At 42.9% G+C, this 12,423-nt stretch overlaps 1 protein-coding gene across 12 annotated transcripts in view; it reads right to left on the bottom strand.

The window, feature by feature from the left end:
* The window catches only part of RGL1 (ral guanine nucleotide dissociation stimulator like 1), a 187,979-nt gene that overhangs the window by 143,048 nt on the left and 32,508 nt on the right, over positions 1–12,423 (bottom strand). For 4 of the 12 annotated variants that reach the window (XM_084851346.1, XM_084851347.1, XM_084851357.1 and 1 more), the window contains 2 exons: positions 6,450–6,587; positions 1,915–2,084 (listed from right to left, as the gene is read on the bottom strand). The exons of 2 other annotated variants lie outside the window; for them this stretch is intronic. The gene's annotated coding sequence lies outside the window, so the exon portion shown is untranslated. Of the gene's footprint in view, positions 1–1,914; positions 2,085–2,122; positions 2,451–5,468; positions 5,560–6,449; positions 6,588–12,423 lie in introns of all 12 variants that reach the window. 6 more of the 12 variants (XM_084851344.1, XM_084851351.1, XM_084851352.1 and 3 more) reach the window with 6 other exon arrangements.

The following is a 12,423-nucleotide window of genomic DNA, read 5'->3' as shown; positions in this document are numbered from 1 at the left end:
TTGCACAAATTTGCATTTGAGCAAATGCAAATTTGTGCAAATTCCCATGTGCAAAAAATGCACAAACTCCCACAAAATGCACACATTTCCCACAAAAAGTGCATTTTCACACTTTAGCCTATGGGGAAACTGCACATTTTTGGCCATTTTTTATTTTTGCATATTTTTCTATAATGAAATTTACACAAAATTTCTGAAATTAGAAAAATGGTCCGCAAGTCCACAGAATCTGCCCAATTCTGGAAAAAGGGGAAAAGCTGGTCTGCTACAGAATTTGCACGTAAGATTAATAAAAATCTATTTTGGGATAGGCTTCAGCACCTTAGATAGATCCTTTAGAGTTCTGGATGGTTCTGACTGAAACCCAGAATGGATTTACAGCCACACCAAAAGCAGAGCCACCAGCCTTGACCATTTGTGGGCCTCCTGGACTGTACGGCCCTGGACTTCAGCCCTGAGGTCCAGGCCTAAGTGCACCACTGCTCCTGATATTTGTGCTCCACGCCCTTAGCTTTCCCTAAGGAACCAGAGGAGTGGGGGTGGGGAGACAGATCATGTAAACTTGGCCTGTACATAATCAGGATAGGTGACTGCTCCACTACACAAGAATGACATCAGCCCCAGTGGTTATGTACTGGGGCACAGACTTCAAGAGAGCAAACTAGAATGAAGCCTAGCTTGGCCTGATATATAAAATCAACAGTTTGGAAGTGTTTTAGAGAAGGAATTCTGCGTGTTGTTTTGTTCCACCAGCAGCTCCAAAACCACTTGCAAAGCTGCATGATCCTTCTCCAACTCAGCCTCCGTTAAGAAGTAGAAGTCAGACAAAAATCTGCTTTGCACACATGCACAAGCTTTTTCTGACTTTGTAGTTAGAAATGGAAAAGTAAGAGTCTGAGAAGAGAGGGCTATTCCCCATTCCACTGCTTTCTAAGACAGATTCCTTTCTTCCAAGGAAACTTGAGGCTTTGCGTATTTCCTCACTCCACTCTCTAAATAATAGTATTTGTTACTGGGGTTTAATTTTTGAAAAGAAAAGAAACCAGACTACTTTTGCATTACCCTAGTGGATCTCTCTCAGGAAATTATGTTCATTGCTGAGCAATTACTATTCAGCACTGAGTTCTAATACGAAGAAAACAGCTGCAATGATTGCCCATTCACCATTCAGGCCTGGTGGCTAAGTTACTGAGGACCAGAACAGCAGGGAAAACAGCAGCTTTATACATACCAGGGTGGTGTCAACAAAGAGCAACTGGTATACGTGGCTGGGTTCACACAACATGACAACCCACACTCAAGGCTGAGTATGGGTTGAGTGTGGGTTGCCATTGAACCATGTGTTGTTGTTGAACCATGGGTTTTTGTGTTGTCTGAAACCAGCCACACCAACAAACCATGGTTTGTTAGCCACAAACAACCCACAAAGAGAACTCATGTTTTGTTGTTGGGTTATGAACTGTGGGTTTTTTGTGGTTAGCAAGCCATAGTTTGTTAGGGTGGCTGGATTCATACAACACAACAACCCACAGTTCAATAACAACCCACACTCAACCTTGAGTGTGGGCTGTTGTGCTGCGTGAACCCAGCACAAATCCGTGTTGGATTTAGACTGGGGAGAAAACTGTCCAGCAGCACAACTGCTCAAATCAGCCACTTTTAGGGAATGTTAACTCCTCAGGAGATTTGCTCACAATAGCCATACTGGCTGGGAATTATGGGAGTTGCAGTCCAAGACATCCGGAGGGTGCCAGGTTGGGGAAGGCTGGTCTGACCTAAGACCCGTTAATTTCAATGGGTCTACTCTAAGTAGAACTAACACTGGATATGACCCTGATTTCCCAATATCTCATCCATTTTGGCCCTCACTCTCTAGATTTATAAACACATTACAGAACCCCACCCCAGCCTCACCTGCAGTAGCAATTTCTGAAAAACAATGCTGCACTCATTGGTAGAACTACATGATTGAAGTCATGCATAGTTAGGCCCCTACAGGCATGATCTTACAATCTGATGTGGCAGCAGCTGGTTATCTGTTGGGGTGTTTAAGCGATGTCTCCACTTATGCTCAACTTGTATATCTGTAAATAAATGGAAATATTACAAAATACCCACAAACCTCCAGTGACCTCCTTCCAAAGGGAACCAAGCCTCAGTAAGTGCTGCGCCACTTCCCAGCACTCAGAGAACTCAGCTCTCTGTGCGTCTTCCTCTGCGTCTGACTCAAACTGCAGGCTCTTCTTTCCACACAGAGACACCTTGCCCCCTCCCCCTACCTGGAGAGGAAATCCAGATGAGTCATCTCTTCAGACCATAACCCTTCTTATCTCCCATGGAGACTCATCACCAGAACATCACGGGCTAGCAACACTCCTTTGTCAAGTCCATGTATTGTGTTAGGGCAACGTGCACTGATAGTCCTACTCACAAGAATCTGATAGGGAACCCTAACAATACAAATATAAAACTGCACGTTACTCTTACATCTAAAATGCAATAATCACAAGGAAAAACTGACAGTCTCTCAGGCACCCAGGGAACATCTGAAAATACAGAAACAGACTAATGAATGTAGTCATTCATCTAACAGTAATTGTCAACATTCACTAGGGCAAAACCATAATTTCAGACATCCATCATATGCATGCAAGACCAGCAGAATTTCCTTGTGACTGTCGAAACCCTCCCCTTTTTAGTAATGGAGACATTATATACTTACACACACACTCACCTTTATTGAACCAGTAAACTAGTTACAAAGGCCAATAGATTACAGCATCAAAAGGGAGATCAAACTATTCTTCAAAGTGCAAAATCTATTATTCTTATTTCTTTGGTATAAAAGGTGCATGATTCTGTTGCTAGATTTGGTAGTCAAATGACCAGTGCATTGATCAACAACAACATTCAAATTTGTAGCCCCATTTTTCTTATTGCTATGTATACTCCGTCGACGTGATAACAAGTGATATTTGAATATGTTGTTTTAGCATTTAACATAATAAATTCCCAAAGCTCATTAGGGCCTCAGCAGATAAGTATCATAAAGTTCGTAAACAGTGATAATACTCTTGACTGGGATTAAATCCATAAATCTGTACTGCAGAAGCATTTATTTTGGGGTAACTAGGGTTACAGCCTCTGCTAATATAATAATATTATATAATATAATATAAAAAACAACAACACTCCAGCCAACGCTCATTAGCATAAGCAACAACACTCCTGCATACAGGAATGTGTGGAGAAACATACTGTGTACACTGGTGAAGCAGAATGTACCCTCACTGGGCAATGATTCCCGCAATTGTGGTAACACTTTCTGGAGCCATTGCAGTCAAAGAATCACTGCAGAATGAAAATGTGCTGCTGCCGAGCATACATACAATACTTTTCTCCAGAGACAGAACTCGGTCTGCATGAAGAAACTGTCAGGTTAACCAAGCCAGTGGCACGGGCTGCAGTACTTAGTGCTTCAAAGAATGCAGCCCTAGTGTCAGCACCAGCGTTTCTGGGCATCCAGTCCTATATCGCAGGCAGAAGACTTCTCTGTAATAGCTATGGAATTTCCCCAGGTGACTTCAGTCCACTGACATAGTCTGAAGTCCCGGTGATCATTTAGTGAAGTCCAGGGAAACTGCCATCTCAAGGTGCTCTCAGCACCATGAGGGAGCAGCTCACCAGTGAGCTGTCTTTGCTTGGCCCTCAGCCACCAACAGGAAAGGTGAGGGGCAGGCAAAGCCAACTGAGAAAGCTGACTGGAGGCTTGGGAACAGCCCGTTCAAGGCAGCTCCCAACAAAGCCATGTTCCTCCAAGGGGAGGGGCCTCAGCAAAATGCCTTGGCGGACCGAGTAAGGAGGCCTGGTGGGCCAAATTCAGCCCATAGGCTTGAGGCTCTCCATCCGTGATTTAGGGAGCCTAATATTTCATTTCATTTATTATATTTCTATACCGCCCCATAGCCAAAGCTCTCTGGGCAATATACAAACATTAAAAACCGTTAAAATACATTATATAAAATATAAAACCATTCATGTAATGACATAAACAAATAATACACACAACAACGTATTTCTAAAAGAATTTAAAGCAATCAGCCAGAGACAATCAAGAGACTCATGATACGCTGCCAAATGCCTGAGAGAAGAGGGCAGTTTTAACCTGGCGCCGAAAAGATGGCAATGTTGGTGCCAGGTAGGCCTTGTCAGGGAAGTTATTCCATAAATGGGGAGCCACCAACAAGAAGGCCCTCTTCCTCATTGCCACCCTCCGAACCTCCCTTGGAGGAGATTCCCGGAGGAGAGTGTTATATGCAGTGTAGTGTATGGGTTGGTTCATGCCAGGAGAGGCATTGCATCAGGATGGAGATCGGGTCGCTCTCAGGCTCTTGGAAGAACAGGTATAGAGTCCTTCTCCAAGAATGAAGGTGCCTCCATTGATCTGTGGTCAGACAACCTCCTCCCATCATGCTCCTTTCCCAGCCTCAATCCTGGGCTGGAGAAATGGCCCAGGGTTGCCACACCATGGTACTGTCACCCCCACATTACTTCCAGCCACTGCATGTGTACTTTAGATGGAGCTAGTAATGCCTCAAAAGTGCTGGCCAGCCCTAAGAAGCACAGTGCCTCAGATGCATTAATCTATGGTATTCCTTGGCTCGAAATAAGTTTTCCAGGCATGTATTTTTAATTCACACTGGCTAAGGAAAACATGCCACGAAGCTGCTGGCAAGAGCAATGCTTAAGCATTATTACACTGTATACACTGGAGTAATTCCCATCACAGTGAGAATTACGCCTTAGTGTGGAATGTATGTGTTGTTGTTGTTTTGTTTCTTCCTTCTTTTCGGCCCTGATACACCAAATATCCCAGATATGCAGACAATCTGGAGAAGACCCAACAGTAATATGTCTCCCATGAAAATTTGGCATAGCTAATACTAATTGGGTTCAAAGAAGGACAAAGAAAATTGTATTTTGCTTACTACATTACCACTGGCAGCATTCATATGTCATGCTAAACCATGGTTTAGTGTAATGTGCGTGAGCTGGAATTAATCTGAACAAGCCTTGGGCTGGCGCCCTCCCCCATCCTCCTCCCACACAACCAGGAGGAGGACTTTGGCATGGTTTACTTTGATTGTTTAAACAAGTCAGCTTAATAAGTTATGGTGTGAAGATAGCTTGTTTTGAAACTGACCAGAGTTAGTGATAAACCATGATCCCAGTTCACACACAACAACAAACCGAATTTAAGGAGAAATGAACGTCAGTGCTTCCAAAATTCTTTACAAATCTCAGGTTTCTTTCTTTCTTTTTTAAGGCCATGTTTTTAGCCCTCGTGGTTGAGAAGATTAAGCAAGACAATTTTGCAAACAACATCTGCAAATGGCTCTGGTATCCTAGGGACAAAATGTTGGTGTTCTGCATAGCTCCTTTCATGACTTCCAGTTCCATTTCCCTACCTATATATCCCTGCTGCTGCTACTCTTCTGTCACACAGAGGTCTTCCCTCTTGGTACCAGTGCGCAACTAGTCATAGAAAATCCAAACCTACTAATTTAAATAACAGATTCAAAATCACTGAGAGTCAGATACACAAAGACAGTTGCATGGATGAGAAGAATGCCATTTTTATGAGACAGAATACTGGAGAGGGGAGGGGTATGCTTCATTTTAAAAATGGGAAAAATATAATATTAAAGTATTATAAAAGTAAAATAACAGTATAAAATATAAATATAAAATATATATTTAAATATATATTTTTAAATATAAAAGTAAATAATAACAGCAACAACTGGATTGGATCCAAAGTTCCCACCACACATATATAAGGGGGATTTCTCCCTCCGTCCCCCATTCCCAAATTGGGCAGAGGTACCTGGTGTGAGCAGAGCTCTGTTCATGCAAGGTGCCTCTGCCCCCATTTACGGCAATTCCCCACTCTTACTGCAGCCCTTGCACCACAGCCTATGCTGTTCCGGAGGGTCTCCCAACCCTCCGGAAAGCCTTTTCAGAGGGAAAATGGGTTGTAGTGGGTAGGAGGAGGTGAAAAAGCCCTGTTGTGCAAAGGGCCTTCTCCTTGTGCAACTTTGGATTGAACCTTATTTATTTAAATTTGTGAGAGTGCTCAATGTCCCTCCTCATTAAATTTCACATGCATTCTCTCAATATTCTTTATGGCAACTCTGCAAGACAGGTCAGAATTATTCTGTGAACTGCAGCTGAGAAGCTGAGAGAGAATCACTTACCCAATGAGCTCATCATGATAGAGGTGAAATTTGAACCAGGGACTTCCTGGCCACTACTTTACAGTGGCCTTCAATAAACCTAGCATAACATTGGCTCTAAATATTGGTACTGTCTAAGCTTCAGCAACCAACACCAAAATGAAATGTGGCAATGCACAGCAGCAAGTAACTTCTGCATGCAATTTGACATACCATTTAAAAACTGGAATGCAGAAGGATGGTCTGTCTTTTGAGTTCCACAGCGGTACAGATATGGAGACATTTTCTGCTCTCAAGCATGAGAGATAAAAGGGGCCAGTTATACTGTGGCAACATCTGCAAAACCTTAACCTAGGATCAAACACAGACAGACAGCAGACATGCAGAAGGCATCCTGAGCTGCCTTTGAAAATGCATCTATGAATCACACAAGGTACTCTTAATAGCTGATGAGAAACCCAGAGCCAGTCCAGCTAATGGTATTCCATGTATGGCAATTAGACTCATCCTCCCAAAAAACCGATAGAACAGAAACAGATGTGCTCCTGCACAACCCAAGTTGAGCATTTCCTTTTATATATTTGCTTTTTAAAAAGCAAAGCTGTATTCATTTCATTTGTAACAGCCAATGTTTTTGTGCTCTGCTTTTCACAATCAGTGGGCCTCTTCACATAGAGCTTTTATCCTGCTATTGAGATTGGTTACTCATGGAAGTTTGTGGGTCCTTTGGATGATGTCGTCAACCTCCAGGGTGTCTCCCACACTAAATGACCTTTCTTCCATTTTTTAAAAGATCTGAGATCATGAGCTATCAAATTACCATGCTTGAGTTGTGCTTGAGTTTCCCTCCATGAAAAGAGGAAACCTCACAATAAGCGGAGCTAGACTATAGTGCCATCTAGCGGCTGTATAAGGAAACATATGAATCAGATAAGGGGGAAAAGGAGGGGGAAATGTGGGGAAGGAAGTGCATGTAAAGGGAGTTCATCATGATCCTGCATTTAAAACTGAAGCAGAAAGCCCAGTTTTAAATGTGAGATTTCAGGCTGGTGTAGAGATGCTCAGTGCCTCCAAATACAGAGCGTCCAGATCTCTTCTGATTATTGTACACAGCCCACATCGACAACCTGCATGCTCCCACCCCCTGCAACCTAAACACATGCCTAGGACTGGAAGTTACCAACAAAAGTGATAATTCTTTTAGCACCTGTGTGGTACTCTTTGTCAGAGGAGCACAAAATCACATCAGAAAATGAACCCTCAAAAAAAAAAAAGAGAGAGGTAAGATTAATTTGCATTGGCACCATTACTTTGTTTCTGCTGCCCTGCAACCATCTTTTCTTAATGCAAGAATGGTCAAATCTTGTGCCATGAAACATGAATTAATGCAATAATTAATGACCATGTTGAGCTCAAAGTACCAGTCCACAGAGGAGGCTGACCACTGCATCGCTCCACAATTTACCGCTTTGCCATTCCTTCCTTACAATCAGTCCCTACTGGGTGCAGACGATTTGTGTTTATGCATGAGGTGTGACTGGATCCTCCAATCATTCCCCAGGCAGAGATGCAGTCAGGTCTAAAAGGAGGCTGCTTGTTGCCCCTCTGCAAGAGCAAGCAGGCTTTCTTCCTTCCATTGGAAGGTATGGCCAGAACTGTGTACAGTAGGCACAGGAAGTGAGCTCATCTCGAGAAGGGTAATTCTTACACTTACACACTCTCAAACCACTGGGTAAGAGAAAAGTGAGGCTCAAACTGTAAGTCAGAAAATAAGTGCGCCTCAGCTGTCCAGAAGTTTGGGAAACACTGCTGTACAGTGCTATCTTATTGTAAGAACATAAGAAGAGCCATGCTGGATCAGACCAAGGGTCCATCTAGTCCAACATTGTGTTCACACAGTGGCCAACCAGCTACACATGGGAAACCCACAAGCAGGACACGAGTGCAACAGCACCCTCCCGTCCCTGTTCCCCAGCTACTGGTGTACACGGGCATACTGCCTCTGGTACTGGAGGTAGCATATAGCCATTCGGACTAGTAGCCATCAGGACTTATCCACAAGTTATGTCAGCTGGATGAGGATAGAGTTGCAACTAAAACAGTTATGCTGATGTAGCTCAAAGGCATGACGGCAATGATATTACACTGGCATGGGTTTACACTGGTAGGACTATGCCATCATAATTAGGCAGGCTTAAGCAGCCAAAGATGGAGAAGCTCTATACAGTCAGTAAAAACAAGACCTGGAGCTGAATGTGGCTCAGATCATGAGCTTCTTATCGCAAAATTTCGGCTTAAATTGAAGAACGTAGGGAAAACCACTAAACCATTCAGGTATGACCTAAATCATATCCCTTATGCATATACAGTGGAGGTGAGGAATAGATTTAAGGGATTAGACCTGATAGACAGAGTGCCTGAGGAACTATGGACGGAGGTCCATAACATTGTTCAGGAGGCAGCAACTAAATCCATCCCAAAGAAAAAGAAATGCAAGAAAGCAAAGTGGCTGTCTGATGAGGCTTTACAAGTCGCTGAGGAAAGAAGGGAAGCAAAAAGCAAGGGAGAAAGGGGAAGATATACCCAACTGAATGCAGATTTCCAGAGAATAGCAAGGAGAGACAAGAAGGCCTTTTTAAATGAACAATGCAAAGAAATCGAAGAAAACAATAGAATGGGAAAGACTAGAGATCTCTTCAAGAAAATCAGAGATCTCAAGGGAACGTTTTGTGCAAAGACGGGCATGATAAAGGACAAAGAAGGCAGGGACCTAACAGAAGCAGATGAGATTAAGAAGAGGGGGAAAGAATACACAGAAGAACTATACAGGAAAGATCTTCATGTCCCTGATAGCCATGATAGTGCAGTCACTGAACTTGAGCCGGACATCCTCGAGAGTGAAGTCAAGTGGGCCTTAGGAAGCATTACTAACAACAAAGCTAGCGGAGATGACAGTATTCTAGCTGAGCTATTTAAAATCCTAAAAGTTGATGCTGTTAAAGTGCTGCACTCAATATGCCAACAAATTTGGAACACTCAGCAGTGGCCACAAGACTGGAAAAAGTCAGTTTATATTCCAATTCCAAAGAAGGGCAATGCCAAAGAGTGTTCAAGCTACCGTACAATTGCGCTCATTTCACATGCCAGCAAGGTTATGTTCAAAATCCTACAAGCTAGGCTTCAGCAGTATGTGAACCGAGAACTACCGGAAGTACAAGCTGGGTTTCGAAGAGGCAGAGGAACTAGAGATCAAATCGCCAACATTCGCTGGATCATGGAGAAAGCAAGAGAATTCCAGAAAAATGTCTATTTCTGCTTCACAGACTACGCTAAAGCCTTTGATTGTGTGGATCACAACAAACTCTGGTAAATTCTTAAAGAGATGGGCGTACCAGATCACCTTACCTGTCTCCTGAGAAACCTGTATGAGGGTCAAGAAGCAACAGTAAGAACCAGACATGGAACAACCGATTGGTTCAAAATTGGGAAGGGAGTACGACAAGGCTGTATATTGTCGCCCTGCTTATTTAACTTATATGCAGAGTACATCATGAGAAACACTGGGTTGGATGAATCACAGGTCAGAATTAAGATTGCCGGGAGAATTATCAACAACCTCAGATACGCAGATGATACCACCCTAATGGCAGAAAGCGAAGAGGATCTAATGAGCCTTTTGTTGAGGGTGAAAGTGGAGAGTGCAAAAGCTGGTTTGAAACTCAGCATTAAAAGAACTAAGATCATGGCATCTGGCCCCATCACTTCCTGGCATATAGAAGGGGAAGAAATGGAAGCAGTGACAGATTTTACTTTCTTGGGCTCCAAGATCACCGCAGACGGTGACTGTAGCCATGAAATTAAAAGATGCTTGCTCCTTGGGAGGAAAGCTATGGCAAACCTAGACAGCATAGTAAGAAGCAGAGACATCACCTTGCCGACAAAGGTTCGTATAATCAAAGCTATGGTTTTCCCAGTAGCAACGTATGGCTGTGAGAGCTGGACTATAAGGAAGGCTGAGAGCCGAAGAATCGATGCTTTCGAACTGTGGTGCTGGAGAAGACTCTTACGAGTCCCTTGGACTGCAAGGAGGTCAAATCAGTCCATCCTAAAGGAAGTCAACCCTGAGTGCTCATTGGAAGGACAGATACTGAAGCTGAAGCTCAAATATTTTGGTCACCTAATGTGAAGAGAAAACTCCCTGGAAAAGACCCTGATGCTGGGAAAGATGGAAGGCAAAAGGAGAAGGGGATGGCAGAGGATGAGATGGCTAGATAGCATCACTGATGCAATGAATATGGACTTGAGCACACTCTGGGAGAGAGCGCAGGGTAGGAAGGCCTGGCATGCTATGGTCCATGGGGTCACGAAGAGTCGGACACGACTGAACAACAACAACAACAACAACAACAACAAGAAGCAGGAAATACAGGCATCACTTGGGACATCGCTGGGGTTGTTGCACTTGTCTCTTCATCCCTCTACAACAGAAATCCCAGCTGTTCCACATTATCAAAAAAAGGGGGGGTTAATGCTGTTCCCACCCCTCCTCCTATCTCCAGAAACCAGAGAGAGACACTCTGGTCTGTGTTCTCTCAGGTTTCTATGGTGCAGGAGGATGTACTGTCACTCTCTTGCATCAGAGAGCTGCCTCTGTGCAGACAGCTGGCAGTGCTGCTGCTGCTGTCATCGACAAAAGTAAGTGGACGAGAGGGGAAACGGAGGATACAGTAACATGCTGTAAGGGCGCAGTCCTATGCATGTTTAGACAGAAAAAAACTCCTACAATTCCCAGCATGGCCCCAGCCAGGGTCATGCTGGGAACTGTAGGACTGTTTTCTGTCTAAACGGGCATTGGACTGCACTGTGCCCTAAGAGCATATTATCGAAAAGTGAAAGGTGAATAAACTGGAAATGAAAATAAAAAATAATGGGAAATAAATTAACAAGAAAATAAGAAAATGCAGTAATGACATATAAAAGGTGAAAGAAATGGGAATTTAAGGACATACAAGGGAAGGGGAAACTACAATAAAGATTTATTAGGAAAAAATATTAAAACCATAACTAACATTGTTTCTTGTTTTAGTAGATATCACTGACAATGCCACCCACAAAGTAAAGGGGCCCTGTCAAATGTGAGCTGCACATGCTTACTGGTTGTAGGATCAAAAGTTTATTCCTAGTAAAAACAGTCAGACTGTATAAATCATTAGATTCAATGGATTTACATGGTTTGGCATAAGGACCTAAAAGTTAGTATTTAAAATTATAGCTACTTAGGATTGAAATAACCGCGAGGGAGACTGAAAAAGAAGGGCAGCCATAAAGTAAAAAAAAAAAAAATTGGCTGAGGTGAAAATGCTGCCTCACATACATCATTTGGTCTTGGGTCAGAGACTTTTTACAACAAAAGGAGACTGCTGCCTATACAAAACGCAAAATAACACTGAGAAATTGGTATGATCTGGTCATCCTATTTTCTCAGGTCTGTATGAATAGCTAAATAATGAAATAAACATGTGCCATCCTACAGAACTGGTGCAGAAATAACGCTGCCTGATCTACTAACCAGTGTCCTATGGGCGGGTTTGCATGTTCCTTCCCTCTAAAAATTTCCTTCTCTTTTCATTTTCAAAGCTAAGCATGGTTAGCATTACAGGCAGCTGTACAGACATTTTTACTAACAGTAGTTAGCTTCAACCCTCAATTTAGAAGTATGGTTAGGAGAGGATTTACAAACTGTGGTTTAGAGCAAACTACAGTTAGCATTATCATCCGCAGATGTAATGCAAACCATGGCTAGCTCAGAAAACTAAAGGGAGGGAAGGAATTTGCACAAGAAAGGAGAGGAAGGAGCACACAGGTCCAGCCCAGGATAAATAGCACACCTTTGGCGCCCACACCCCAATCAGCTTACACATTTTCTGTTATCATCTACTATAGTCCTTTATAGCATTTGTAGTTCTCATAGTGCTTGGTAATGCTGTCTCAAATAAAGCTGCATTCTGCTGGTTTTTATGTAGAACAAATAACATTAAACTGGAAACTGCAAAAAGCACGTAGTTAAAGGTAATTGTTGGAAGTTGATTTTCATAGTTGTACAACCTGTACAACTTTTTAAAAAAGGTCTAAGACACTTACTGCTTCCCTTTGCCCTAGCTCACTGCAGACAGTCCACTCAACAAAC

This window comes from Heloderma suspectum, chromosome 4 (genome assembly GCF_057233095.1).
Source record: "Heloderma suspectum isolate Gila_16-S chromosome 4, 16-S_ref, whole genome shotgun sequence".
In the NCBI taxonomy this organism is placed as follows: Eukaryota; Metazoa; Chordata; class Lepidosauria; order Squamata; family Helodermatidae; genus Heloderma; species Heloderma suspectum.
This window is presented reverse-complemented; position numbering and strand designations above follow the sequence as displayed.